Source organism: Oncorhynchus mykiss, unplaced genomic scaffold, assembly GCF_013265735.2.
Source record: "Oncorhynchus mykiss isolate Arlee unplaced genomic scaffold, USDA_OmykA_1.1 un_scaffold_557, whole genome shotgun sequence".
NCBI classification, from domain to species: Eukaryota; Metazoa; Chordata; class Actinopteri; order Salmoniformes; family Salmonidae; genus Oncorhynchus; species Oncorhynchus mykiss.
This window is the reverse complement of record NW_023494004.1, coordinates 1-26,966: the sequence shown is the minus strand read 5'-3', so window position 1 is coordinate 26,966 and position 26,966 is coordinate 1. Positions and strand designations below refer to the sequence as shown.

The following is a 26,966-nucleotide window of genomic DNA, read 5'->3' as shown; positions in this document are numbered from 1 at the left end:
GTTGGCTGGCTAGCAAAGGAAAAGAAGCTAGCCTGCATAGGTACAGTGCATTCGGAAAGTTTTCAGACCCCTTACTTTTTTCCACATTTTGTTACGTTACAGCCTTATACTAAAATGGATGAAATAAAATAAAATCTATCTACACACAATACCACATAATGACAAAGCGATAGCATATAGTTTTTATTAATGAAAAAAATATTTTAAAAATACCTTATTTACATACATTTTCAGACCCTTTGCTATGAGACTGGAAATTGAGCTCAGGTCCATCCTGTTTCCATTGATCATCCTTGAGATGTTTCTTCAACTTGATTGGAGTCCACCTGTGGTAAATTCAAATGATTGGTCATTTCTGCAGCATTGAAGGTACCCAAGAACACAGTGGCTTCCATCACTCTTAAATAGAAGAAGTTTGGAACCACCAAGCCTCTTCCAAGTTCCGGCTGCACACGATAATTCCCGGCTTCTCATGTCTACCTCACATAATGTTCCACAGAAAGAGCCATAATACCCATTAAATATTTTAAAAATACCTTATTTACGTAAGTTTTCAGACCCTTTGCTATGAGGCTGGAAATTGAGCTCAGGTCCATCCTGTTTCCATTGATCATCCTTGAGATGTTTCTTCAACTTGATTGGAGTCCACCTGTGGTAAATTCAAATGATTGGTCATTTCTGCAGCATTGAAGGTACCCAAGAACACAGTGGCTTCCATCACTCTTAAATGGAAGAAGTTTTGAACCACCAAGCCTCTTCCAAGAGCCGCTGCACACAATAATTCCCGGCTTCTCAAGCCTTATTGTTTAATTCATTGACTAAGTAATTTCTGATTTCATTAGGTTCTGAGAGCGATAAATGTCCCACCCAGCCAAAGTCAGCCACACCCTTAGTTTTCCAATCATTCGGTTTCCGTAGTGTAGTGGTTATCACGTTCGCCTCACACGCGAAAGGTCCCCGGTTCGAGACCGGGCGGAAACACATTTTAACAGATTGGTCCTTCGCACTTCTCAGTATTTGCTATTCAGACTTTAGTTTCAGTAGTGTATTGGTTATCACGTTCGCCTCACACGCGAAAGTCAGTCACACCCTTAGTTTTCCAATCATTCGGTTTCTGTAGTGTAGTGGTTATCACATTCGCCTCACACGCGAAAGGTCCCCGGTTCGAAACCGGGTGGAAACATTTTGTAATATTCAATATTTCCCAATGCCCAGAGGCTAGCATTTGGTTTGAAACAGTTGAGGTTTGTCTAAACCTTGCTGTCTACCTCTCCGACCAGTGGATCAATGTTGCCGTTTTTTTGGGGACCTCCACCATGCGATCTGTATGAATGTGACCAGACTGACAGCTTCTCTGAGCCAGGCAAATTCATTTATCAGGGTCATTGTAATGGATATATCCAAAGAAATGGCAATATAATCCAAGGTAAAACAAACAAAAATGTAGATTGTTTTCTGTCATTTCAGCTGCTTGATGTGATTGTGTGATAGATTTAGTTGGCTGGCTAGCAAAGGAAAAGAAGCTAGCCTGCATAGGTACAGTGCATTCGGAAAGTTTTCAGACCCCTTACTTTTTTCCACATTTTGTTACGTTACAGCCTTATACTAAAATGGATGAAATAAAATAAAATCTATCTACACACAATACCACATAATGACAAAGCGTTAGCATATAGTTTTTATTAATGAAAAAAATATTTTAAAAATACCTTATTTACATACATTTTCAGACCCTTTGCTATGAGACTGGAAATTGAGCTCAGGTCCATCCTGTTTCCATTGATCATCCTTGAGATGTTTCTTCAACTTGATTGGAGTCCACCTGTGGTAAATTCAAATGATTGGTCATTTCTGCAGCATTGAAGGTACCCAAGAACACAGTGGCTTCCATCACTCTTAAATAGAAGAAGTTTGGAACCACCAAGCCTCTTCCAAGTTCCGGCTGCACACGATAATTCCCGATTTCTCATGTCTACCTCACATAATGTTCCACAGAAAGAGCCATAATACCCATTAAATATTTTAAAAATACCTTATTTACGTACGTTTTCAGACCCTTTGCTATGAGGCTGGAAATTGAGCTCAGGTCCATCCTGTTTCCATTGATCATCCTTGAGATGTTTCTTCAACTTGATTGGAGTCCACCTGTGGTAAATTCAAATGATTGGTCATTTCTGCAGCATTGAAGGTACCCAAGAACACAGTGGCTTCCATCACTCTTAAATAGAAGAAGTTTTGAACCACCAAGCCTCTTCCAAGAGCCGCTGCACACAATAATTCCCGGCTTCTCAAGCCTTATTGTTTAATTAATTGACTAAGTAATTTCTGATTTCATTAGGTTCTGAGAGCGATAAATGTCCCCCCCAGCCAAAGTCAGTCACACCCTTAGTTTTCAAATCATTCGGTTTCAGTAGTGTAGTGGTTATCACGTTCGCCTCACACGCGAAAGGTCCCCGGTTCGAGACCGGGCGGAAACACATTTTAACAGATTGGTCCTTCGCACTTCTCAGTATTTGCTATTCAGACTTTAGTTTCAGTAGTGTATTGGTTATCACGTTCGCCTCACACGCGAAAGTCAGTCACACCCTTAGTTTTCCAATCATTCGGTTTCCGTAGTGTAGTGGTTATCACGTTCGCCTCACATGCGAAAGGTCCCTGGTTCGAAACCGGGTGGAAACATTTTGTAATATTCAATATTTCCCAATGCCCAGAGGCTAGCATTTGGTTTGAAACAGTTGAGGTTTGTCTAAACCTTGCTGTCTACCTCTCCGACCAGTGGATCAATGTTGCCGTTTTTTTGGGGACCTCCACCATGAGATCTGTATGAATGTGACCAGACTGACAGCTTCTCTGAGCCAGGCAAATTAATTTATCAGGGTCATTGTAATGGATATATCCAAAGAAATGGCAATATAATCCAAGGTAAAACAAACAAAAATGTAGATTGTTTTCTGTCATTTCAGCTGCTTGATGTGATTGTGTGATAGATTTAGTTGGCTGGCTAGCAAAGGAAAAGAAGCTAGCCTGCATAGGTACAGTGCATTCGGAAAGTTTTCAGACCCCTTACTTTTTTCCACATTTTGTTACGTTACAGCCTTATACTAAAATGGATGAAATAAAATAAAATCTATCTACACACAATACCACATAATGACAAAGCGATAGCATATAGTTTTTATTAATGAAAAAAATATTTTAAAAATACCTTATTTACATACATTTTCAGACCCTTTGCTATGAGACTGGAAATTGAGCTCAGGTCCATCCTGTTTCCATTGATCATCCTTGAGATGTTTCTTCAACTTGATTGGAGTCCACCTGTGGTAAATTCAAATGATTGGTCATTTCTGCAGCATTGAAGGTACCCAAGAACACAGTGGCTTCCATCACTCTTAAATAGAAGAAGTTTGGAACCACCAAGCCTCTTCCAAGTTCCGGCTGCACACGATAATTCCCGGCTTCTCATGTCTACCTCACATAATATCCCAAATTGAGTTCCACAGAAAGAGCCATAATACCCATTAAATATTTTAAAAATACCTTATTTACGTAAGTTTTCAGACCCTTTGCTATGAGGCTGGAAATTGAGCTCAGGTCCATCCTGTTTCCATTGATCATCCTTGAGATGTTTCTTCAACTTGATTGGAGTCCACCTGTGGTAAATTCAAATGATTGGTCATTTCTGCAGCATTGAAGGTACCCAAGAACACAGTGGCTTCCATCACTCTTAAATGGAAGAAGTTTTGAACCACCAAGCCTCTTCCAAGAGCCGCTGCACACAATAATTCCCGGCTTTTCAAGCCTTATTGTTTAATTAATTGACTAAGTAATTTCTGATTTCATTATTTTCTGAGAGCGATAAATGTCCCACCCAGCCAAAGTCAGTCACACCCTTAGTTTTCCAATCATTCGGTTTCCGTAGTGTAGTGGTTATCACGTTCGCCTCACACGCGAAAGGTCCCCGGTTCGAGACCGGGCGGAAACACATTTTAACAGATTGGTCCTTCGCACTTCTCAGTATTTGCTATTCAGACTTTAGTTTCAGTAGTGTATTGGTTATCACGTTCGCCTCACACGCGAAAGTCAGTCACACCCTTAGTTTTCCAATCATTCGGTTTCCATAGTGTAGTGGTTATCACGTTCGCCTCACACGCGAAAGGTCCCCGGTTCGAAACCGGGTGGAAACATTTTGTAATATTCAATATTTCCCAATGCCCAGAGGCTAGCATTTGGTTTGAAACAGTTGAGGTTTGTCTAAACCTTGCTGTCTACCTCTCCGACCAGTGGATCAATGTTGCCGTTTTTTTGGGGACCTCCACCATGCGATCTGTATGAATGTGACCAGACTGACAGCTTCTCTGAGCCAGGCAAATTCATTTATCAGGGTCATTGTAATGGATATATCCAAAGAAATGGCAATATAATCCAAGGTAAAACAAACAAAAATGTAGATCGTTTTCTGTCATTTCAGCTGCTTGATGTGATTGTGTGATAGATTTAGTTGGCTGGCTAGCAAAGGAAAAGAAGCTAGCCTGCATAGGTACAGTGCATTCGGAAAGTTTTCAGACCCCTTACTTTTTTCCACATTTTGTTACGTTACAGCCTTATACTAAAATGGATAAAATAAAATAAAATCTATCTACACACAATACCACATAATGACAAAGCGATAGCATATAGTTTTTATTAATGAAAAAAATATTTTAAAAATACCTTATTTACATACATTTTCAGACCCTTTGCTATGAGACTGGAAATTGAGCTCAGGTCCATCCTGTTTCCATTGATCATCCTTGAGATGTTTCTTCAACTTGATTGGAGTCCACCTGTGGTAAATTCAAATGATTGGTCATTTCTGCAGCATTGAAGGTACCCAAGAACACAGTGGCTTCCATCACTCTTAAATAGAAGAAGTTTGGAACCACCAAGCCTCTTCCAAGTTCCGGCTGCACACGATAATTCCCGGCTTCTCATGTCTACCTCACATAATATCCCAAATTGAGTTCCACAGAAAGAGCCATAATACCCATTAAATATTTTAAAAATACCTTATTTACGTAAGTTTTCAGACCCTTTGCTATGAGGCTGGAAATTGAGCTCAGGTCCATCCTGTTTCCATTGATCATCCTTGAGATGTTTCTTCAACTTGATTGGAGTCCACCTGTGGTAAATTCAAATGATTGGTCATTTCTGCAGCATTGAAGGTACCCAAGAACACAGTGGCTTCCATCACTCTTAAATGGAAGAAGTTTTGAACCACCAAGCCTCTTCCAAGAGCCGCTGCACACAATAATTCCCGGCTTTTCAAGCCTTATTGTTTAATTAATTGACTAAGTAATTTCTGATTTCATTATTTTCTGAGAGCGATAAATGTCCCACCCAGCCAAAGTCAGTCACACCCTTAGTTTTCCAATCATTCGGTTTCCGTAGTGTAGTGGTTATCACGTTCGCCTCACACGCGAAAGGTCCCCGGTTCGAGACCGGGCGGAAACACATTTTAACAGATTGGTCCTTCGCACTTCTCAGTATTTGCTATTCAGACTTTAGTTTCAGTAGTGTATTGGTTATCACGTTCGCCTCACACGCGAAAGTCAGTCACACCCTTAGTTTTCCAATCATTCGTTTTCCATAGTGTAGTGGTTATCACGTTCGCCTCACACGCGAAAGGTCCCCGGTTCGAAACCGGGTGGAAACATTTTGTAATATTCAATATTTCCCAATGCCCAGAGGCTAGCATTTGGTTTGAAACAGTTGAGGTTTGTCTAAACCTTGCTGTCTACCTCTCCGACCAGTGGATCAATGTTGCCGTTTTTTTGGGGACCTCCACCATGCGATCTGTATGAATGTGACCAGACTGACAGCTTCTCTGAGCCAGGCAAATTCATTTATCAGGGTCATTGTAATGGATATATCCAAAGAAATGGCAATATAATCCAAGGTAAAACAAACAAAAATGTAGATCGTTTTCTGTCATTTCAGCTGCTTGATGTGATTGTGTGATAGATTTAGTTGGCTGGCTAGCAAAGGAAAAGAAGCTAGCCTGCATAGGTACAGTGCATTCGGAAAGTTTTCAGACCCCTTACTTTTTTCCACATTTTGTTACGTTACAGCCTTATACTAAAATGGATAAAATAAAATAAAATCTATCTACACACAATACCACATAATGACAAAGCGATAGCATATAGTTTTTATTAATGAAAAAAATATTTTAAAAATACCTTATTTACATACATTTTCAGACCCTTTGCTATGAGACTGGAAATTGAGCTCAGGTCCATCCTGTTTCCATTGATCATCCTTGAGATGTTTCTTCAACTTGATTGGAGTCCACCTGTGGTAAATTCAAATGATTGGTCATTTCTGCAGCATTGAAGGTACCCAAGAACACAGTGGCTTCCATCACTCTTAAATGGAAGAAGTTTTGAACCACCAAGCCTCTTCCAAGAGCCGCTGCACACAATAATTCCCGGCTTTTCAAGCCTTATTGTTTAATTAATTGACTAAGTAATTTCTGATTTCATTATTTTCTGAGAGCGATAAATGTCCCACCCAGCCAAAGTCAGTCACACCCTTAGTTTCCAATCATTCGGTTTCCGTAGTGTAGTGGTTATCACGTTCGCCTCACACGCGAAAGGTCCCCGGTTCGAGACCGGGCGGAAACACATTTTAACAGATTGGTCCTTCGCACTTCTCAGTATTTGCTATTCAGACTTTAGTTTCAGTAGTGTATTGGTTATCACGTTCGCCTCACACGCGAAAGTCAGTCACACCCTTAGTTTTCCAATCATTCGGTTTCCGTAGTGTAGTGGTTATCACGTTCGCCTCACACGCGAAAGGTCCCTGGTTTGAAACCGGGTGGAAACATTTTGTAATATTCAATATTTCCCAATGTCCAGAGGCTAGCATTTGGTTTGAAACAGTTGAGGTTTGTCTAAACCTTGCTGTCTACCTCTCCGACCAGTGGATCAATGTTGCCGTTTTTTTGGGGACCTCCACCATGCGATCTGTATGAATGTGACCAGACTGACAGCTTCTCTGAGCCAGGCAAATTCATTTATCAGGGTCATTGTAATGGATATATCCAAAGAAATGGCAATATAATCCAAGGTAAAACAAACAAGAATGTAGATCGTTTTCTGTCATTTCAGCTGCTTGATGTGATTGTGTGATAGATTTAGTTGGCTGGCTAGCAAAGGAAAAGAAGCTAGCCTGCATAGGTACAGTGCATTCGGAAAGTTTTCAGACCCCTTACTTTTTTCCACATTTTGTTACGTTACAGCCTTATACTAAAATGGATAAAAGAAAATAAAATCTATCTACACACAATACCACATAATGACAAAGCGATAGCATATAGTTTTTATTAATGAAAAAAATATTTTAAAAATACCTTATTTACATACATTTTCAGACCCTTTGCTATGAGACTGGAAATTGAGCTCAGGTCCATCCTGTTTCCATTGATCATCCTTGAGATGTTTCTTCAACTTGATTGGAGTCCACCTGTGGTAAATTCAAATGATTGGTCATTTCTGCAGCATTGAAGGTACCCAAGAACACAGTGGCTTCCATCACTCTTAAATAGAAGAAGTTTGGAACCACCAAGCCTCTTCCAAGTTCCGGCTGCACACGATAATTCCCGGCTTCTCATGTCTACCTCACATAATATCCCAAATTGAGTTCCACAGAAAGAGCCATAATACCCATTAAATATTTTAAAAATACCTTATTTACGTAAGTTTTCAGACCCTTGGCTATGAGGCTGGAAATTGAGCTCAGGTCCATCCTGTTTCCATTGATCATCCTTGAGATGTTTCTTCAACTTGATTGGAGTCCACCTGTGGTAAATTCAAATGATTGGTCATTTCTGCAGCATTGAAGGTACCCAAGAACACAGTGGCTTCCATCACTCTTAAATGGAAGAAGTTTTGAACCACCAAGCCTCTTCCAAGAGCCGCTGCACACAATAATTCCCGGCTTTTCAAGCCTTATTGTTTAATTAATTGACTAAGTAATTTCTGATTTCATTATTTTCTGAGAGCGATAAATGTCCCACCCAGCCAAAGTCAGTCACACCCTTAGTTTTCCAATCATTTGGTTTCCGTAGTGTAGTGGTTATCACGTTCGCCTCACACGCGAAAGGTCCCCGGTTCGAGACCGGGCGGAAACACATTTTAACAGATTGGTCCTTCGCACTTCTCAGTATTTGCTATTCAGACTTTAGTTTCAGTAGTGTATTGGTTATCACGTTCGCCTCACACGCGAAAGTCAGTCACACCCTTAGTTTTCCAATCATTCGGTTTCTGTAGTGTAGTGGTTATCACGTTCGCCTCACACGCGAAAGGTCCCCGGTTCGAAACCGGGTGGAAACATTTTGTAATATTCAATATTTCCCAATGCCCAGAGGCTAGCATTTGGTTTGAAACAGTTGAGGTTTGTCTAAACCTTGCTGTCTACCTCTCCGACCAGTGGATCAATGTTGCCGTTTTTTTGGGGACCTCCACCATGCGATCTGTATGAATGTGACCAGACTGACAGCTTCTCTGAGCCAGGCAAATTCATTTATCAGGGTCATTGTAATGGATATATCCAAAGAAATGGCAATATAATCCAAGGTAAAACAAACAAAAATGTAGATTGTTTTCTGTCATTTCAGCTGCTTGATGTGATTGTGTGATAGATTTAGTTGGCTGGCTAGCAAAGGAAAAGAAGCTAGCCTGCATAGGTACAGTGCATTCGGAAAGTTTTCAGACCCCTTACTTTTTTCCACATTTTGTTACGTTACAGCCTTATACTAAAATGGATGAAATAAAATAAAATCTATCTACACACAATACCACATAATGACAAAGCGATAGCATATAGTTTTTATTAATGAAAAAAATATTTTAAAAATACCTTATTTACATACATTTTCAGACCCTTTGCTATGAGACTGGAAATTGAGCTCAGGTCCATCCTGTTTCCATTGATCATCCTTGAGATGTTTCTTCAACTTGATTGGAGTCCACCTGTGGTAAATTCAAATGATTGGTCATTTCTGCAGCATTGAAGGTACCCAAGAACACAGTGGCTTCCATCACTCTTAAATAGAAGAAGTTTGGAACCACCAAGCCTCTTCCAAGTTCCGGCTGCACACGATAATTCCCGGCTTCTCATGTCTACCTCACATAATATCCCAAATTGAGTTCCACAGAAAGAGCCATAATACCCATTAAATATTTTAAAAATACCTTATTTACGTAAGTTTTCAGACCCTTTGCTATGAGGCTGGAAATTGAGCTCAGGTCCATCCTGTTTCCATTGATCATCCTTGAGATGTTTCTTCAACTTGATTGGAGTCCACCTGTGGTAAATTCAAATGATTGGTCATTTCTGCAGCATTGAAGGTACCCAAGAACACAGTGGCTTCCATCACTCTTAAATGGAAGAAGTTTTGAACCACCAAGCCTCTTCCAAGAGCCGCTGCACACAATAATTCCCGGCTTCTCAAGCCTTATTGTTTAATTAATTGACTAAGTAATTTCTGATTTCATTAGGTTCTGAGAGCGATAAATGTCCCACCCAGCCAAAGTCAGTCACACCCTTAGTTTTCCAATCATTCGGTTTCCGTAGTGTAGTGGTTATCACGTTCGCCTCACACCCGAAAGGTCCCCGGTTCGAGACCGGGCGGAAACACATCTTAACAGATTGGTCCTTCGCACTTCTCAGTATTTGCTATTCAGACTTTAGTTTCAGTAGTGTATTGGTTATCACGTTCGCCTCACACGCGAAAGTCAGTCACACCCTTAGTTTTCCAATCATTCGGTTTCCGTAGTGTAGTGGTTATCACATTCGCCTCACATGCGAAAGGTCCCCGGTTCGAAACCGGGTGGAAACATTTTGTAATATTCAATATTTCCCAATGCCCAGAGGCTAGCATTTGGTTTGAAACAGTTGAGGTTTGTCTAAACCTTGCTGTCTACCTCTCCGACCAGTGGATCAATGTTGCCGTTTTTTTGGGGACCTCCACCATGCGATCTGTATGAATGTGACCAGACTGACAGCTTCTCTGAGCCAGGCAAATTCATTTATCAGGGTCATTGTAATGGATATATCCAAAGAAATGGCAATATAATCCAAGGTAAAACAAACAAAAATGTAGATCGTGTTCTGTCATTTCAGCTGCTTGATGTGATTGTGTGATAGATTTAGTTGGCTGGCTAGCAAAGGAAAAGAAGCTAGCCTGCATAGGTACAGTGCATTCGGAAAGTTTTCAGACCCCTTACTTTTTTCCACATTTTGTTACGTTACAGCCTTATACTAAAATGGATGAAATAAAATAAAATCTATCTACACACAATACCACATAATGACAAAGTGATAGCATATAGTTTTTATTAATGAAAAAAATATTTTAAAAATACCTTATTTACATACATTTTCAGACCCTTTGCTATGAGACTGGAAATTGAGCTCAGGTCCATCCTGTTTCCATTGATCATCCTTGAGATGTTTCTTCAACTTGATTGGAGTCCACCTGTGGTAAATTCAAATGATTGGTCATTTCTGCAGCATTGAAGGTACCCAAGAACACAGTGGCTTCCATCACTCTTAAATAGAAGAAGTTTGGAACCACCAAGCCTCTTCCAAGTTCCGGCTGCACACGATAATTCCCGGCTTCTCATGTCTACCTCACATAATATCCCAAATTGAGTTCCACAGAAAGAGCCATAATACCCATTAAATATTTTAAAAATACCTTATTTACGTAAGTTTTCAGACCCTTTGCTATGAGGCTGGAAATTGAGCTCAGGTCCATCCTGTTTCCATTGATCATCCTTGAGATGTTTCTTCAACTTGATTGGAGTCCACCTGTGGTAAATTCAAATGATTGGTCATTTCTGCAGCATTGAAGGTACCCAAGAACACAGTGGCTTCCATCACTCTTAAATGGAAGAAGTTTTGAACCACCAAGCCTCTTCCAAGAGCCGCTGCACACAATAATTCCCGGCTTCTCAAGCCTTATTGTTTAATTAATTGACTAAGTAATTTCTGATTTCATTAGGTTCTGAGAGCGATAAATGTCCCACCCAGCAAAAGTCAGTTACACCCTTAGTTTTCCAATCATTCGGTTTCCGTAGTGTAGTGGTTATCACGTTCGCCTCACACGCGAAAGGTCCCCGGTTCGAGACCGGGCGGAAACACATCTTAACAGATTGGTCCTTCGCACTTCTCAGTATTTGCTATTCAGACTTTAGTTTCAGTAGTGTATTGGTTATCACGTTCGCCTCACACGCGAAAGTCAGTCACACCCTTAGTTTTCCAATCATTCGGTTTCCGTAGTGTAGTGGTTATCACGTTTCCCTCACACGCGAAAGGTCCCCGGTTCGAAACCGGGTGGAAACATTTTGTAATATTCAATATTTCCCAATGCCCAGAGGCTAGCATTTGGTTTGAAACAGTTGAGGTTTGTCTAAACCTTGCTGTCTACCTCTCCGACCAGTGGATCAATGTTGCCGTTTTTTTGGGGACCTCCACCATGCGATCTGTATGAATGTGACCAGACTGACAGCTTCTCTGAGCCAGGCAAATTCATTTATCAGGGTCATTGTAATGGATATATCCAAAGAAATGGCAATATAATCCAAGGTAAAACAAACAAAAATGTAGATAGTTTTCTGTCATTTCAGCTGCTTGATGTGATTGTGTGATAGATTTAGTTGGCTGGCTAGCAAAGGAAAAGAAGCTAGCCTGCATAGGTACAGTGCATTCGGAAAGTTTTCAGACCCCTTACTTTTTTCCACATTTTGTTACGTTACAGCCTTATACTAAAATGGATGAAATAAAATAAAATCTATCTACACACAATACCACATAATGACAAAGCGATAGCATATAGTTTTTATTAATGAAAAAAATATTTTAAAAATACCTTATTTACATACATTTTCAGACCCTTTGCTATGAGACTGGAAATTGAGCTCAGGTCCATCCTGTTTCCATTGATCATCCTTGAGATGTTTCTTCAACTTGATTGGAGTCCACCTGTGGTAAATTCAAATGATTGGTCATTTCTGCAGCATTGAAGGTACCCAAGAACACAGTGGCTTCCATCACTCTTAATAGAAGAAGTTTGGAAGCACCAAGCCTCTTCCAAGTTCCGGCTGCACACGATAATTCCCGGCTTCTCATGTCTACCTCACATAATATCCCAAATTGAGTTCCACAGAAAGAGCCATAATACCCATTAAATATTTTAAAAATACCTTATTTACATACGTTTTCAGACCCTTTGCTATGAGGCTGGAAATTGAGCTCAGGTCCATCCTGTTTCCATTGATCATCCTTGAGATGTTTCTTCAACTTGATTGGAGTCCACCTGTGGTAAATTCAAATGATTGGTCATTTCTGCAGCATTGAAGGTACCCAAGAACACAGTGGCTTCCATCACTCTTAAATGGAAGAAGTTTTGAACCACCAAGCCTCTTCCAAGAGCCGCTGCACACAATAATTCCCGGCTTCTCAAGCCTTATTGTTTAATTAATTGACTAAGTAATTTCTGATTTCAATAGGTTCTGAGAGCGATCAATGTCCCACCCAGCCAAAGTCAGCCACACCCTTAGTATTCCACTCATTGGGTTTCCGTAGTGTAGTGGTTATCACGTTCGCCTAACATGCGGAAGGTCCCCGGTTCGAGACTGGGCGGAAACACATTTTAACAAATTGGTCCTTCGCACTTCTCAGTATTTGCTGTTCAGACTTTAGTTTCAGTAGTGTATTGGTTATCACGTTCGCCTCACATGCGAAAGTCAGTCACACCCTTAGTTTTCCAATCATTCAGTTTCCGTAGTGTAGTGGTTATCACGTTCGCCTTACACGCGAAAGGTCCCCGGTTCGAGACCGGGCGGAAACACATTTTAACAAATTAGTATTTGCTATTCAGACTTTAGTTTCAGTAGTGTATTGGTTATCACGTTCGCCTCACACGCGAAAGTCAGTCACATCCTTAGTTTTCCAATCATTCGGTTTCCGTAGTGTAGTGGTTATCATGTTCGCCTCACACGTGAAAGGTCCCCGGTTCGAAACCGGGTGGAAACATTTTGTAATATTCAATATTTCCCAATGCCCAGAGGTTAGCATTTGGTTTGAAACAGTTGAGGTTTGTCTAAACCTTGCTGTCTACCTCTCCGACCTGTGGATCAATGTTGCCGTTTTTTTGGGGACCTCCACCATGCGATCTTTATGAATGTGACCAGACTGACAGCTTCTCTGAGCCAGGCAAATTCATTTATCAGGGTCATTGTAATGGATATATCCAAAGAAATGGCCATATAATCCAAGGTAAAACAAACAAAAATGTAGATCGTTTTCTGTCATTTCAGCTGCTTGATGTGATTGTGTGATAGATTTAGTTGGCTGGCTAGCAAAGGAAAAGAAGCTAGCCTGCATAGGTACAGTGCATTCGGAAAGTTTTCAGACCCCTTACTTTTTTCCACATTTTGTTACGTTACAGCCTTATACTAAAATGGATGAAATAAAATAAAATCTATCTACACACAATACCACATAATGACAAAGCGATAACATATAGTTTTTATTAATGAAAAAAATATTTTAAAAATACCTTATTTACATACATTTTCAGACCCTTTGCTATGAGACTGGAAATTGAGCTCAGGTCCATCCTGTTTCCATTGATCATCCTTGAGATGTTTCTTCAACTTGATTGGAGTCCACCTGTGGTAAATTCAAATGATTGGTCATTTCTGCAGCATTGAAGGTACCCAAGAACACAGTGGCTTCCATCACTCTTAAATAGAATAAGTTTGGAACCACCAAGCCTCTTCCAAGTTCCGGCTGCACACGATAATTCCCGGCTTCTCATGTCTACCTCACATAATATCCCAAATTGAGTACCACAGAAAGAGCCATAATACCCATTAAATATTTTAAAAATACCTTATTTACGTACGTTTTCAGACCCTTTGCTATGAGGCTGGAAATTGAGCTCAGGTCCATCCTGTTTCCATTGATCAACCTTGACATGTTTCTTCAACTTGATTGGAGTCCACCTGTGGTAAATTCAAATGATTGGTCATTTCTGCAGCATTGAAGGTACCCAAGAACACAGTGGCTTCCATCACTCTTAAATGGAAGAAGTTTTGAACCACCAAGCCTCTTCCAAGAGCCGCTGCACACAATAATTCCCGGCTTCTCAAGCCTTATTGTTTAATTAATTGACTAAGTAATTTCTGATTTCATTAGGTTCTGAGAGCGATAAATGTCCCACCCAGCCAAAGTCAGCCACACCCTTAGTATTCCACTCATTGGGTTTCCGTAGTGTAGTGGTTATCACGTTCGCCTCACACGCGAAAGTCAGTCACACCCTTAGTTTTCCACTCATTGGGTTTCCGTAGTGTAGAGGTTATCACGTTCGCCTAACACGCGAAAGGTCCCCGGTTCGAGACCGGGCGGAAACACATTTTAACAAATTGGTCCTTCGCACTTCTCAGTATTTGCTATTCAGACTTTAGTTTCAGTAGTGTATTGGTTATCACGTTCGCCACACACGCCAAAGTCAGTCACACCCTCAGTCTTCCAATCTTTTGGTTTCCGTAGTGTAGTGGTTATCACGTTCGCCTCACACGCGAAAGGTCTCTGGTTCGAAACCGGGCGGAAACATTTTGTAATATTCAATATTTCCCAATGCCCAGAGGCTAGCATTGGGTTTGAAACAGTTGAGGTTTGTCTAAACCTTGCTGTCTACCTCTCCGACCAGTGGATCAATGTTGCCGTTTTTTTGGGGACCTCCACCATGCGATCTGTATGAATGTGACCAGACTGACAGCTTCTCTGAGCCAGGCAAATTCATTTATCAGGGTCATTGTAATGGATATATCCAAAGAAATGGCAATATAATCCAAGGTAAAACAAACAAAAATGTAGATTGTTTTCTGTCATTTCAGCTGCTTGATGTGATTGTGTGATAGATTTTGTTGGCTGGCTAGCAAAGGAAAAGAAGCTAGCCTGCATAGGTACAGTGCATTCGGAAAGTTTTCAGACCCCTTACTTTTTTCCACATTTTGTTACGTTACAGCCTTATACTAAAATGGATGAAATAAAATAAAATCTATCTACACACAATACCACATAATGACAAAGCGATAACATATAGTTTTTATTAATGAAAAAAATATTTTAAAAATACCTTATTTACATACATTTTCAGACCCTTTGCTATGAGACTGGAAATTGAGCTCAGGTCCATCCTGTTTCCATTGATCATCCTTGAGATGTTTCTTCAACTTGATTGGAGTCCACCTGTGGTAAATTCAAATGATTGGTCATTTCTGCAGCATTGAAGGTACCCAAGAACACAGTGGCTTCCATCACTCTTAAATAGAATAAGTTTGGAACCACCAAGCCTCTTCCAAGTTCCGGCTGCACACGATAATTCCCGGCTTCTCATGTCTACCTCACATAATATCCCAAATTGAGTACCACAGAAAGAGCCATAATACCCATTAAATATTTTAAAAATACCTTATTTACGTACGTTTTCAGACCCTTTGCTATGAGGCTGGAAATTGAGCTCAGGTCCATCCTGTTTCCATTGATCAACCTTGACATGTTTCTTCAACTTGATTGGAGTCCACCTGTGGTAAATTCAAATGATTGGTCATTTCTGCAGCATTGAAGGTACCCAAGAACACAGTGGCTTCCATCACTCTTAAATGGAAGAAGTTTTGAACCACCAAGCCTCTTCCAAGAGCCGCTGCACACAATAATTCCCGGCTTCTCAAGCCTTATTGTTTAATTAATTGACTAAGTAATTTCTGATTTCATTAGGTTCTGAGAGCGATAAATGTCCCACCCAGCCAAAGTCAGCCACACCCTTAGTATTCCACTCATTGGGTTTCCGTAGTGTAGTGGTTATCACGTTCGCCTCACACGCGAAAGTCAGTCACACCCTTAGTTTTCCACTCATTGGGTTTCCGTAGTGTAGAGGTTATCACGTTCGCCTAACACGCGAAAGGTCCCCGGTTCGAGACCGGGCGGAAACACATTTTAACAAATTGGTCCTTCGCACTTCTCAGTATTTGCTATTCAGACTTTAGTTTCAGTAGTGTATTGGTTATCACGTTCGCCACACACGCCAAAGTCAGTCACACCCTCAGTCTTCCAATCTTTTGGTTTCCGTAGTGTAGTGGTTATCACGTTCGCCTCACACGCGAAAGGTCTCTGGTTCGAAACCGGGCGGAAACATCTTGTAATATTCAATATTTCCCAATGCCCAGAGGCTAGCATTGGGTTTGAAACAGTTGAGGTTTGTCTAAACCTTGCTGTCTACCTCTCCGACCAGTGGATCAATGTTGCCGTTTTTTTGGGGACCTCTACCATGCGATCTGTATGAATGTGACCAGACTGACAGCTTCTCTGAGCCAGGCAAATTCATTTATCAGGGTCATTGTAATGGATATATCCAAAGAAATGGCAATATAATCCAAGGTAAAACAAACAAAAATGTAGATTGTTTTCTGTCATTTCAGTTGCTTGATGTGATTGTGTGATAGATTTAGTTGGCTGGCTAGCAAAGGAAAAGAAGCTAGCCTGCATAGGTACAGTGCATTCGGAAAGTTTTCAGACCCCTTACTTTTTTCCACATTTTGTTACGTTACAGACTTATACTAAAATGGATTAAATAAAATAAAATCTATCTACACACAATACCACATAATGACAAAGCGATAACATATAGTTTTTATTAATGAAAAAAATATTTTTAAAATACCTTATTTACATACATTTTCACATTTTGTTATGTTACAGCCTTATAATAAAATGGATGAAATAAAATAAAATCTATCTACACACAATACCACATAATGACAAAGCGATAACATATAGTTTTTATTAATGAAAAAAATATTTTAAAAATACCTTATTTACATACATTTTCAGACCCTTTGCTATGAGGCTGGAAATTGAGCTCAGGTCCACCCTGTTTCCATTGATCATCCTTGAGATGTTTCTTCAACTTGATTGGAGTCCACCTGTGGTAAATTCAAATGATTGGTCATTTCTGCAGCATTGAAGGTACCCAAGAACACAGTGGCTTCCATCACTCTTAAATGGAAGAAGTTTTGAACTACCAAGCCTCTTCCAAGAGCCGCTGCACACAATAATTCCCGGCTTCTCAAGCCTTATTGTTTAATTAATTGACTAAGTAATTTCTGATTTCATTAGGTTCTGAGAGCGATAAATGTCCCACCCAGCCAAAGTCAGCCACACCCTTACTATTCCACTCATTTGGTTTCCGTAGTGTAGTGGTTATCATGTTCGCCTCTCACGCGAAAGTCAGTCACACCCTTAGTCTTCCAATCTTTCGGTTTCCGTAGTGTAATGGTTATCACGTTCGCCTAACACGCGAAAGGTCCCCGGTTCGAGACCGGGCGGAAACACATTTTAACAAATTGGTCCTTCGCACTTCTCAGTATTTGCTATTCAGACTTTAGTTTCAGTAGTGTATTGGTTATCACGTTCGCCACACACGCGAAAGTCAGTCACACCCTAAGTCTTCCAATCTTTCGGTTTCCGTAGTGTAGTGGTTATCACGTTCGCCTCACAAGCGAAAGGTCTCTGGTTCGAAACCGGGCGGAAACATTTTGTAATATTCAATATCTCCCAATGCCCAGAGGCTAGCATTGGGTTTGAAACAGTTGAGGTTTGTCTAAACCTTGCTGTCTACCTCTCCGACCTGTGGATCAATGTTGCCGTTTTTTTGGGGACCTCCACCATGCGATCTGTATGAATGTGACCAGACTGACAGCTTCTCTGAGCCAGGCAAATTCATTTATCAGGGTCATTGTAATGGATATATCCAAAGAAATGGCAATATAATCCAAGGTAAAACAAACAAAAATGTAGATTGTTTTCTGTCATTTCAGTTGCTTGATGTGATTGTGTGATAGATTTAGTTGGCTGGCTAGCAAAGTAAAAGAAGCTAGCCTGCATAGGTACAGTGCATTGGGAAAGTTTTCAGACCCCTTACTTTTTTCCACATTTTGTTACGTTACAGCCTTATACTAAAATGGATGAAATAAAATAAAATCTATCTACACACAATACCACATAATGACAAAGCGATAACATATCGTTTTTATTAATGAAAAAAATATTTTAAAAATACCTTATTTACATACATTTTCAGACCATTTGCTATGAGGTTGGAAATTGAGCTCAGGTCCATCCTGTTTCCATTGATCATCCTTGAGATGTTTCTTCAACTTGATTGGAGTCCACCTGTGGTAAATTCAAATGATTGGTCATTTCTGCAGCATTGAAGGTACCCAAGAACACAGTGGCTTCCATCACTCTTAAATGGAAGAAGTTTGGAACCACCAAGCCTCTTCCAAGTTCCGGCTGCACACGATAATTCCCGGCTTCTCATGTCTACCTCACATAATATCCCAAATTGAGTTCCACAGAAAGAGCCATAATACCCATTAAATATTTTAAAAATACCTTATTTACGTAAGTTTTCAGACCCTTTGCTATGAGGCTGGAAATTGAGCTCAGGTCCATCCTGTTTCCATTGATCATCCTTGAGATGTTTCTTCAACTTGATTGGAGTCCACCTGTGGTAAATTCAAATGATTGGTCATTTCTGCAGCATTGAAGGTACCCAAGAACACAGTGGCTTCCATCACTCTTAAATGGAAGAAGTTTTGAACCACCAAGCCTCTTCCAAGAGCCGCTGCACACAATAATTCCCGGCTTCTCAAGCCTTATTGTTTAATTAATTGACTAAGTAATTTCTGATTTCATTAGGTTCTGAGAGCGATAAATGTCCCACCCAGCCAAAGTCAGCCACACCCTTAGTACTCCACTCATTGGGTTTCCGTAGTGAAGTGGTTATCACGTTCGCCTCACACGCGAAAGGTCCCCGGTTCGAGACCGGGCGGAAACACATTTTAACAAATTGGTCCTTCGAACTTCTCAGTATTTGCTATTCAGACTTTAGTTTCAGTAGTGTATTGGTTATCACGTTCGCCTCACACGCGAAAGTCAGTCACACCCTTAGTTTTCCACTCATTGGGTTTCCGTAGTGTAGAGGTTATCACGTTCGCCTAACACGCGAAAGGTCCCCGGTTCGAGACCGGGCGGAAACACATTTTAACAAATTGGTCCTTCGCACTTCTCAGTATTTGCTATTCAGACTTTAGTTTCAGTAGTGTATTGGTTATCACGTTCGCCACACACGCCAAAGTCAGTCACACCCTCAGTCTTCCAATCTTTTGGTTTCCGTAGTGTAGTGGTTATCACGTTCGCCTCACACGCGAAAGGTCTCTGGTTCGAAACCGGGCGGAAACATCTTGTAATATTCAATATTTCCCAATGCCCAGAGGCTAGCATTGGGTTTGAAACAGTTGAGGTTTGTCTAAACCTTGCTGTCTACCTCTCCGACCAGTGGATCAATGTTGCCGTTTTTTTGGGGACCTCTACCATGCGATCTGTATGAATGTGACCAGACTGACAGCTTCTCTGAGCCAGGCAAATTCATTTATCAGGGTCATTGTAATGGATATATCCAAAGAAATGGCAATATAATCCAAGGTAAAACAAACAAAAATGTAGATTGTTTTCTGTCATTTCAGTTGCTTGATGTGATTGTGTGATAGATTTAGTTGGCTGGCTAGCAAAGGAAAAGAAGCTAGCCTGCATAGGTACAGTGCATTCGGAAAGTTTTCAGACCCCTTACTTTTTTCCACATTTTGTTACGTTACAGACTTATACTAAAATGGATTAAATAAAATAAAATCTATCTACACACAATACCACATAATGACAAAGCGATAACATATAGTTTTTATTAATGAAAAAAATATTTTTAAAATACCTTATTTACATACATTTTCACATTTTGTTATGTTACAGCCTTATAATAAAATGGATGAAATAAAATAAAATCTATCTACACACAATACCACATAATGACAAAGCGATAACATATAGTTTTTATTAATGAAAAAAATATTTTAAAAATACCTTATTTACATACATTTTCAGACCCTTTGCTATGAGGCTGGAAATTGAGCTCAGGTCCACCCTGTTTCCATTGATCATCCTTGAGATGTTTCTTCAACTTGATTGGAGTCCACCTGTGGTAAATTCAAATGATTGGTCATTTCTGCAGCATTGAAGGTACCCAAGAACACAGTGGCTTCCATCACTCTTAAATGGAAGAAGTTTTGAACTACCAAGCCTCTTCCAAGAGCCGCTGCACACAATAATTCCCGGCTTCTCAAGCCTTATTGTTTAATTAATTGACTAAGTAATTTCTGATTTCATTAGGTTCTGAGAGCGATAAATGTCCCACCCAGCCAAAGTCAGCCACACCCTTACTATTCCACTCATTTGGTTTCCGTAGTGTAGTGGTTATCATGTTCGCCTCTCACGCGAAAGTCAGTCACACCCTTAGTCTTCCAATCTTTCGGTTTCCGTAGTGTAATGGTTATCACGTTCGCCTAACACGCGAAAGGTCCCCGGTTCGAGACCGGGCGGAAACACATTTTAACAAATTGGTCCTTCGCACTTCTCAGTATTTGCTATTCAGACTTTAGTTTCAGTAGTGTATTGGTTATCACGTTCGCCACACACGCGAAAGTCAGTCACACCCTAAGTCTTCCAATCTTTCGGTTTCCGTAGTGTAGTGGTTATCACGTTCGCCTCACAAGCGAAAGGTCTCTGGTTCGAAACCGGGCGGAAACATTTTGTAATATTCAATATCTCCCAATGCCCAGAGGCTAGCATTGGGTTTGAAACAGTTGAGGTTTGTCTAAACCTTGCTGTCTACCTCTCCGACCTGTGGATCAATGTTGCCGTTTTTTTGGGGACCTCCACCATGCGATCTGTATGAATGTGACCAGACTGACAGCTTCTCTGAGCCAGGCAAATTCATTTATCAGGGTCATTGTAATGGATATATCCAAAGAAATGGCAATATAATCCAAGGTAAAACAAACAAAAATGTAGATTGTTTTCTGTCATTTCAGTTGCTTGATGTGATTGTGTGATAGATTTAGTTGGCTGGCTAGCAAAGTAAAAGAAGCTAGCCTGCATAGGTACAGTGCATTGGGAAAGTTTTCAGACCCCTTACTTTTTTCCACATTTTGTTACGTTACAGCCTTATACTAAAATGGATGAAATAAAATAAAATCTATCTACACACAATACCACATAATGACAAAGCGATAACATATCGTTTTTATTAATGAAAAAAATATTTTAAAAATACCTTATTTACATACATTTTCAGACCATTTGCTATGAGGTTGGAAATTGAGCTCAGGTCCATCCTGTTTCCATTGATCATCCTTGAGATGTTTCTTCAACTTGATTGGAGTCCACCTGTGGTAAATTCAAATGATTGGTCATTTCTGCAGCATTGAAGGTACCCAAGAACACAGTGGCTTCCATCACTCTTAAATGGAAGAAGTTTGGAACCACCAAGCCTCTTCCAAGTTCCGGCTGCACACGATAATTCCCGGCTTCTCATGTCTACCTCACATAATATCCCAAATTGAGTTCCACAGAAAGAGCCATAATACCCATTAAATATTTTAAAAATACCTTATTTACGTAAGTTTTCAGACCCTTTGCTATGAGGCTGGAAATTGAGCTCAGGTCCATCCTGTTTCCATTGATCATCCTTGAGATGTTTCTTCAACTTGATTGGAGTCCACCTGTGGTAAATTCAAATGATTGGTCATTTCTGCAGCATTGAAGGTACCCAAGAACACAGTGGCTTCCATCACTCTTAAATGGAAGAAGTTTTGAACCACCAAGCCTCTTCCAAGAGCCGCTGCACACAATAATTCCCGGCTTCTCAAGCCTTATTGTTTAATTAATTGACTAAGTAATTTCTGATTTCATTAGGTTCTGAGAGCGATAAATGTCCCACCCAGCCAAAGTCAGCCACACCCTTAGTACTCCACTCATTGGGTTTCCGTAGTGAAGTGGTTATCACGTTCGCCTCACACGCGAAAGGTCCCCGGTTCGAGACCGGGCGGAAACACATTTTAACAAATTGGTCCTTCGAACTTCTCAGTATTTGCTATTCAGACTTTAGTTTCAGTAGTGTATTGGTTATCACGTTCGCCTCACACGCGAAAGTCAGTGACACCCTTAGTTTTCCAATCATTCGGTTTCCGTAGTGTAGTGGTTATCACGTTCGCCTCACACGCGAAAGGTCCCCGGTTTGAAACCGGGCGGAAACATTTTGTAATATTCAATATTTCCCAATGCCCAGAGGCTAGCATTTGGTTTGAAACAGTTGAGGTTTGTCTAAACCTTGCTGTCTACCTCTCCGACCTGTGGATCAATGTTGCCGTTTTTTTGGGGACCTCCACCATGAGATCTGTATGAATGTGACCAGACTGACAGCTTCTCTGAGCCAGGCAAATTCATTTATCAGAGTCATTGTAATGGATATATCCAAAGAAATGGCAATATAATCCAAGGTAAAACAAACAAAAATGTAGATTGTTTTCTGTCATTTCAGCTGCTTGATGTGATTGTGTGATAGATTTAGTTGGCTGGCTAGCAAAGGAAAAGAAGCTAGCCAGCATAGGTACAGTGCATTCGGAAAGTTTTCAGACCCCTTACATTTTTCCACATTTTGTTACGTTACAGCCTTATACTAAAATGGATGAAATAAAATAAAATCTATCTACACACAATACCACATAATGACAAAGCGATAACATATCGTTTTTATTAATGAAAAAAATATTTTAAAAATACCTTATTTACATACATTTTCAGACCCTTTGCTATGAGGCTGGAAATTGAGCTCAGGTCCATCCTGTTTCCATTGATCATCCTTGAGATGTTTCTTCAACTTGATTGGAGTCCACCTGTGGTAAATTCAAATGATTGGTCATTTCTGCAGCATTGAAGGTACCCAAGAACACAGTGGCTTCCATCACTCTTAAATAGAAGAAGTTTGGAACCACCAAGCCTCTTCCAAGTTCCGGCTGCACACGATAATTCCCGGCTTCTCATGTCTACCTCACATAATATCCCAAATTGAGTACCACAGAAAGAGCCATAATACCCATTAAATATTTTAAAAATACCTTATTTACGTACGTTTTCAGACCCTTTGCTATGAGGCTGGAAATTGAGCTCAGGTCCATCCTGATTCCATTGATCATCCTTGAGATGTTTCTTCAACTTGATTGGAGTCCACCTGTGGTAAATTCAAATGATTGGTCATTTCTGCAGCATTGAAGGTAACCAAGAACACAGTGGCTTCCATCACTCTTAAATGGAAGAAGTTTTGAACCACCAAGCCTCTTCCAAGAGCCGCTGCACACAATAATTCCCGGCTTCTCAAGCCTTATTGTTTAATTAATTGGCTAAGTAATTTCTGATTTCATTAGGTTCTGAGAGCGATAAATATCCCACCCAGCCAAAGTCAGCCACACCCTTAGTATTCCACTCATTGGGTTTCCGTAGTGTAGTGGTTATCACGTTCGCCTAACACGCGAAAGGTCCTCGGTTTGAGACTGGGTGGAAAACATTTTAACAAATTGGTCCTTCGCACTTCTCAGTATTTCCTATTCAGACTTTAGTTTCAGTAGTGTATTGGTTATCACGTTCGCCTCACACGCGAAAGTCAGTCACACCCTTATTTTTGTAATCGTTCGGCTTCCGTAGTGTAGTGGTTATCACGTTCGCCTCACACGCGAAAGGTCCCCGGTTCGAAACTGGGCGGAAACATTTTGTAATATTCAATATTTCCCAATGCCCAGAGGCTAGCATTTGGTTTGAACAGTTGAGGTTTGTCTAAACCTTGCTGTCTACCTCTCCGACCTGTGGATCAATGTTGCCGTTTTTTTTGGGGACCTCCTCCATGCGATCTGTATGAATGTGACCAGACTGACAGCTTCTCTGAGCCAGGCAAATTCATTTATCAGGGTCATTGTAATGGATATATCCAAAGAAATGGCAATATAATCCAAGGTAAAACAAAATAAAATGTAGATCGTTTTCTGTCATTTCAGCTGCTTGATGTGATTGTGTGATAGATTTAGTTGGCTGGCTAGCAAAGGAAAAGAAGCTAGCCTGCATAGGTACAGTGCATTCGGAAAGTTTTCAGACCCCTTACTTTTTTCCACATTTTGTTACGTTACAGCCTTATACTAAAATGGATGAAATAAAATAAAATCTATCTACACACAATACCACATAATGACAAAGCGATAACATATAGTTTTTATTAATGAAAAAAATATTTTAAAAATACCTTATTTACATACATTTTCAGACCCTTTGCTATGAGGCTGGAAATTGAGCTCAGGTCCATCCTGTTTCCATTGATCATCCTTGAGATGTTTCTTCAACTTGATTGGAGTCCACCTGTGGTAAATTCAAATGATTGGTCATTTCTGCAGCATTGAAGGTACCCAAGAACACAGTGGCTTCCATCACTCTTAAATGGAAGAAGTTTTGAACCACCAAGCCTCTTCCAAGAGCCGCTGCACACAATAATTCCCGGCTTCTCAAGCCTTATTGTTTAATTCATTGACTAAGTAATTTCTGATTTCATTAGGTTCTGAGAGCGATAAATGTCCCACCCAGCCAAAGTCAGCCACACCCTTACTATTCCACTCATTGGGTTTCTGTAGTGTAGTGGTTATCACGTTCGCCTAACACCCGAAAGGTCCCCGGTTCGAGACCGGTCGGAAACACATTTTAACAAAGTGGTCCTTCGCACTTCTCAGTATTTGCTATTCAGACTTTAGTTTCAGTAGTGAATTAGTTATCACATTCGCCTCACACGCGAAAGTCAGTCACACCCTTAGTTTTCCAATCATTCGGCTTCTGTAGTGTAGTGGTTATCACGTTCGCCTCACACGCGTAAGGTCCCCGGTTCGAAACCGGGTGGAGACATTTTGTAATATTCAATATTTCCCAATGCCCAGAGGCTAGCATTTGGTTTGAAACAGTTGAGGTTTGTCTAAACCTTGCTGTCTACCTCTCCGACCTGTGGATCAATGTTGCCGTTTTTTTGGGGACCTCCACCATGCGATCTGTATGACTGTGACCAGACTGACAGCTTCTCTGAGCCAGGCAAATTCATTTATCAGGGTCATTGTAATGGATATATCCAAAGAAATGGCAATATAATCCAAGGTAAAACAAACAAAAATGTAGATCGTTTTCTGTCATTTCAGCTGCTTGATGTGATTGTGTGATAGATTTAGTTGGCTGGCTAGCAAAGGAAAAGAAGCTAGCCTGCATAGGTACAGTGCATTCGGGAAAGTTTTCAGACCCCTTACTTTTTTCCACATTTTGTTACGTTACAGCCTTATACTAAAATGGATGAAATAAAATAAAATCTATCTACACACAATACCACATAATGACAAAGCGATAACATATAGTTTTTATTAATGAAAAAAATATTTTAAAAATACCTTATTTACATACATTTTCAGACCCTTTGCTATGAGGCTGGAAATTGAGCTCAGGTCCATCCTGTTTCCATTGATCATCCTTGAGATGTTTCTTCAACTTGATTGGAGTCCACCTGTGGTAAATTCAAATGATTGGTCATTTCTGCAGCATTGAAGGTACCCAAGAACACAGTGGCTTCCATCACTCTTAAATAGAAGAAGTTTGGAACCACCAAGCCTCTTCCAAGTTCCGGCTGCACACGATAATTCCCGGCTTCTCATGTCTACCTCACATAATATCCCAAATTGAGTACCACAGAAAGAGCCATAATACCCATTAAATATTTTAAAAATACCTTATTTACGTACGTTTTCAGACCCTTTGCTATGAGGCTGGAAATTGAGCTCAGGTCCATCCTGTTTCCATTGATCATCCTTGAGATGTTTCTTCAACTTGATTGGAGTCCACCTGTGGTAAATTCAAATGATTGGTCATTTCTGCAGCATTGAAGGTACCCAAGAACACAGTGGCTTCCATCACTCTTAAATGGAAGAAGTTTTGAACCACCAAGCCTCGTCCAAGAGCCGCTGCACACAATAATTCCCGGCTTCTCAAGCCTTATTGTTTAATTAATTGACTAAGTAATTTCTGATTTCATTAGGTTCTGAGAGCGATAAATGTCCCACCCAGCCCAAGTCAGCCACACCCTTAGTTTTCCAGTCATTGGGTTTCTGTAGTGTAGTGGTTATCACGTTCGCCTAACACGCGAAAGGTCCCCGGTTCGAGACCGGCGGAAACACATTTTAACAAATTGGTCCTTCGCACTTCTCAGTATTTGCTATTCAGACTTTAGTTTCAGTAGTGTATTAGTTATCACGTTCGCCTCACACGCGAAAGTCAGTCACACCCTTAGTTTTCCAATCATTCGGTTTCCGTAGTGTAGTGGTTATCACGTTCCCTCACACGCGAAAGGTCCCCGGTTCGAAACCGGGCAGAAACATTTTGTAATATTCAATATTTCCCAATGCCCAGAGGCTAGCATTTGGTTTGAAACAGTTGAGGTTTGTCTAAACCTTGCTGTCTACCTCTCCGACCTGTGGATCAATGTTGCCGTTTTTTTGGGGACCTCCACCATGCGATCTGTATGAATGTGACCAGACTGACAGCTTCTCTGAGCCAGGCAAATTCATTTATCAGGGTCATTGTAATGGATATATCCAAAGAAATGGCAATATAATCCAAGGTAAAACAAACAAAAATGTAGATCGTTTTCTGTCATTTCAGCTGCTTGATGTGATTGTGTGATAGATTTAGTTGGCTGGCTAGCAAAGGAAAAGAAGCTAGCCTGCATAGGTACAGTGCATTCGGAAAGTTTTCAGACCCCTTACTTTTTTCCACATTTTGTTACGTTACAGCCTTATACTAAAATGGATGAAATAAAATAAAATCTATCTACACACAATACCACATAATGACAAAGCGATAACATATAGTTTTTATTAATGAAAAAAATA

General features: G+C 40.4%; 29 non-coding genes across 29 annotated transcripts; all 29 read left to right on the top strand.

The window, feature by feature from the left end:
- The first annotated feature begins 908 nt into the window (after positions 1-908).
- trnav-cac lies at positions 909-981 on the top strand. The gene has a single exon. It is a non-coding gene; the product is annotated as a tRNA-Val (tRNA).
- A 129-nt stretch (positions 982-1,110) lies between these two features.
- trnav-cac lies at positions 1,111-1,183 on the top strand. The gene has a single exon. It is a non-coding gene; the product is annotated as a tRNA-Val (tRNA).
- Positions 1,184-2,404: 1,221 nt separating this feature from the next.
- On the top strand, positions 2,405-2,477 carry trnav-cac. Its single transcript has one exon. It is a non-coding gene; the product is annotated as a tRNA-Val (tRNA).
- Positions 2,478-2,606: 129 nt separating this feature from the next.
- On the top strand, positions 2,607-2,679 carry trnav-cac. Its single transcript has one exon. It is a non-coding gene; the product is annotated as a tRNA-Val (tRNA).
- Positions 2,680-3,912: 1,233 nt separating this feature from the next.
- On the top strand, positions 3,913-3,985 carry trnav-cac. Its single transcript has one exon. It is a non-coding gene; the product is annotated as a tRNA-Val (tRNA).
- Positions 3,986-4,114: 129 nt separating this feature from the next.
- Positions 4,115-4,187, top strand: trnav-cac. Its single transcript has one exon. It is a non-coding gene; the product is annotated as a tRNA-Val (tRNA).
- A 1,233-nt stretch (positions 4,188-5,420) lies between these two features.
- trnav-cac lies at positions 5,421-5,493 on the top strand. Its single transcript has one exon. It is a non-coding gene; the product is annotated as a tRNA-Val (tRNA).
- Positions 5,494-5,621: 128 nt separating this feature from the next.
- On the top strand, positions 5,622-5,695 carry trnav-cac. The gene has a single exon. It is a non-coding gene; the product is annotated as a tRNA-Val (tRNA).
- Positions 5,696-6,592: 897 nt separating this feature from the next.
- Positions 6,593-6,665, top strand: trnav-cac. The gene has a single exon. It is a non-coding gene; the product is annotated as a tRNA-Val (tRNA).
- Positions 6,666-8,100: 1,435 nt separating this feature from the next.
- trnav-cac lies at positions 8,101-8,173 on the top strand. Its single transcript has one exon. It is a non-coding gene; the product is annotated as a tRNA-Val (tRNA).
- Positions 8,174-8,302: 129 nt separating this feature from the next.
- trnav-cac lies at positions 8,303-8,375 on the top strand. The gene has a single exon. It is a non-coding gene; the product is annotated as a tRNA-Val (tRNA).
- A 1,435-nt stretch (positions 8,376-9,810) lies between these two features.
- On the top strand, positions 9,811-9,883 carry trnav-cac. The gene has a single exon. It is a non-coding gene; the product is annotated as a tRNA-Val (tRNA).
- Positions 9,884-11,116: 1,233 nt separating this feature from the next.
- On the top strand, positions 11,117-11,189 carry trnav-cac. Its single transcript has one exon. It is a non-coding gene; the product is annotated as a tRNA-Val (tRNA).
- A 1,434-nt stretch (positions 11,190-12,623) lies between these two features.
- Positions 12,624-12,696, top strand: trnav-aac. The gene has a single exon. It is a non-coding gene; the product is annotated as a tRNA-Val (tRNA).
- Positions 12,697-12,825: 129 nt separating this feature from the next.
- trnav-uac lies at positions 12,826-12,898 on the top strand. The gene has a single exon. It is a non-coding gene; the product is annotated as a tRNA-Val (tRNA).
- Positions 12,899-14,392: 1,494 nt separating this feature from the next.
- Positions 14,393-14,465, top strand: trnav-aac. Its single transcript has one exon. It is a non-coding gene; the product is annotated as a tRNA-Val (tRNA).
- Positions 14,466-14,594: 129 nt separating this feature from the next.
- trnav-cac lies at positions 14,595-14,667 on the top strand. Its single transcript has one exon. It is a non-coding gene; the product is annotated as a tRNA-Val (tRNA).
- Positions 14,668-15,976: 1,309 nt separating this feature from the next.
- On the top strand, positions 15,977-16,049 carry trnav-aac. The gene has a single exon. It is a non-coding gene; the product is annotated as a tRNA-Val (tRNA).
- A 129-nt stretch (positions 16,050-16,178) lies between these two features.
- Positions 16,179-16,251, top strand: trnav-cac. The gene has a single exon. It is a non-coding gene; the product is annotated as a tRNA-Val (tRNA).
- Positions 16,252-17,374: 1,123 nt separating this feature from the next.
- On the top strand, positions 17,375-17,447 carry trnav-aac. Its single transcript has one exon. It is a non-coding gene; the product is annotated as a tRNA-Val (tRNA).
- Positions 17,448-17,576: 129 nt separating this feature from the next.
- Positions 17,577-17,649, top strand: trnav-cac. The gene has a single exon. It is a non-coding gene; the product is annotated as a tRNA-Val (tRNA).
- A 1,233-nt stretch (positions 17,650-18,882) lies between these two features.
- Positions 18,883-18,955, top strand: trnav-cac. Its single transcript has one exon. It is a non-coding gene; the product is annotated as a tRNA-Val (tRNA).
- A 129-nt stretch (positions 18,956-19,084) lies between these two features.
- On the top strand, positions 19,085-19,157 carry trnav-aac. Its single transcript has one exon. It is a non-coding gene; the product is annotated as a tRNA-Val (tRNA).
- Positions 19,158-19,286: 129 nt separating this feature from the next.
- On the top strand, positions 19,287-19,359 carry trnav-cac. Its single transcript has one exon. It is a non-coding gene; the product is annotated as a tRNA-Val (tRNA).
- Positions 19,360-20,482: 1,123 nt separating this feature from the next.
- On the top strand, positions 20,483-20,555 carry trnav-aac. Its single transcript has one exon. It is a non-coding gene; the product is annotated as a tRNA-Val (tRNA).
- A 129-nt stretch (positions 20,556-20,684) lies between these two features.
- Positions 20,685-20,757, top strand: trnav-cac. The gene has a single exon. It is a non-coding gene; the product is annotated as a tRNA-Val (tRNA).
- Positions 20,758-21,990: 1,233 nt separating this feature from the next.
- trnav-cac lies at positions 21,991-22,063 on the top strand. Its single transcript has one exon. It is a non-coding gene; the product is annotated as a tRNA-Val (tRNA).
- A 129-nt stretch (positions 22,064-22,192) lies between these two features.
- Positions 22,193-22,265, top strand: trnav-cac. Its single transcript has one exon. It is a non-coding gene; the product is annotated as a tRNA-Val (tRNA).
- A 3,914-nt stretch (positions 22,266-26,179) lies between these two features.
- Positions 26,180-26,251, top strand: trnav-aac. The gene has a single exon. It is a non-coding gene; the product is annotated as a tRNA-Val (tRNA).
- Positions 26,252-26,966: the final 715 nt, after the last annotated feature.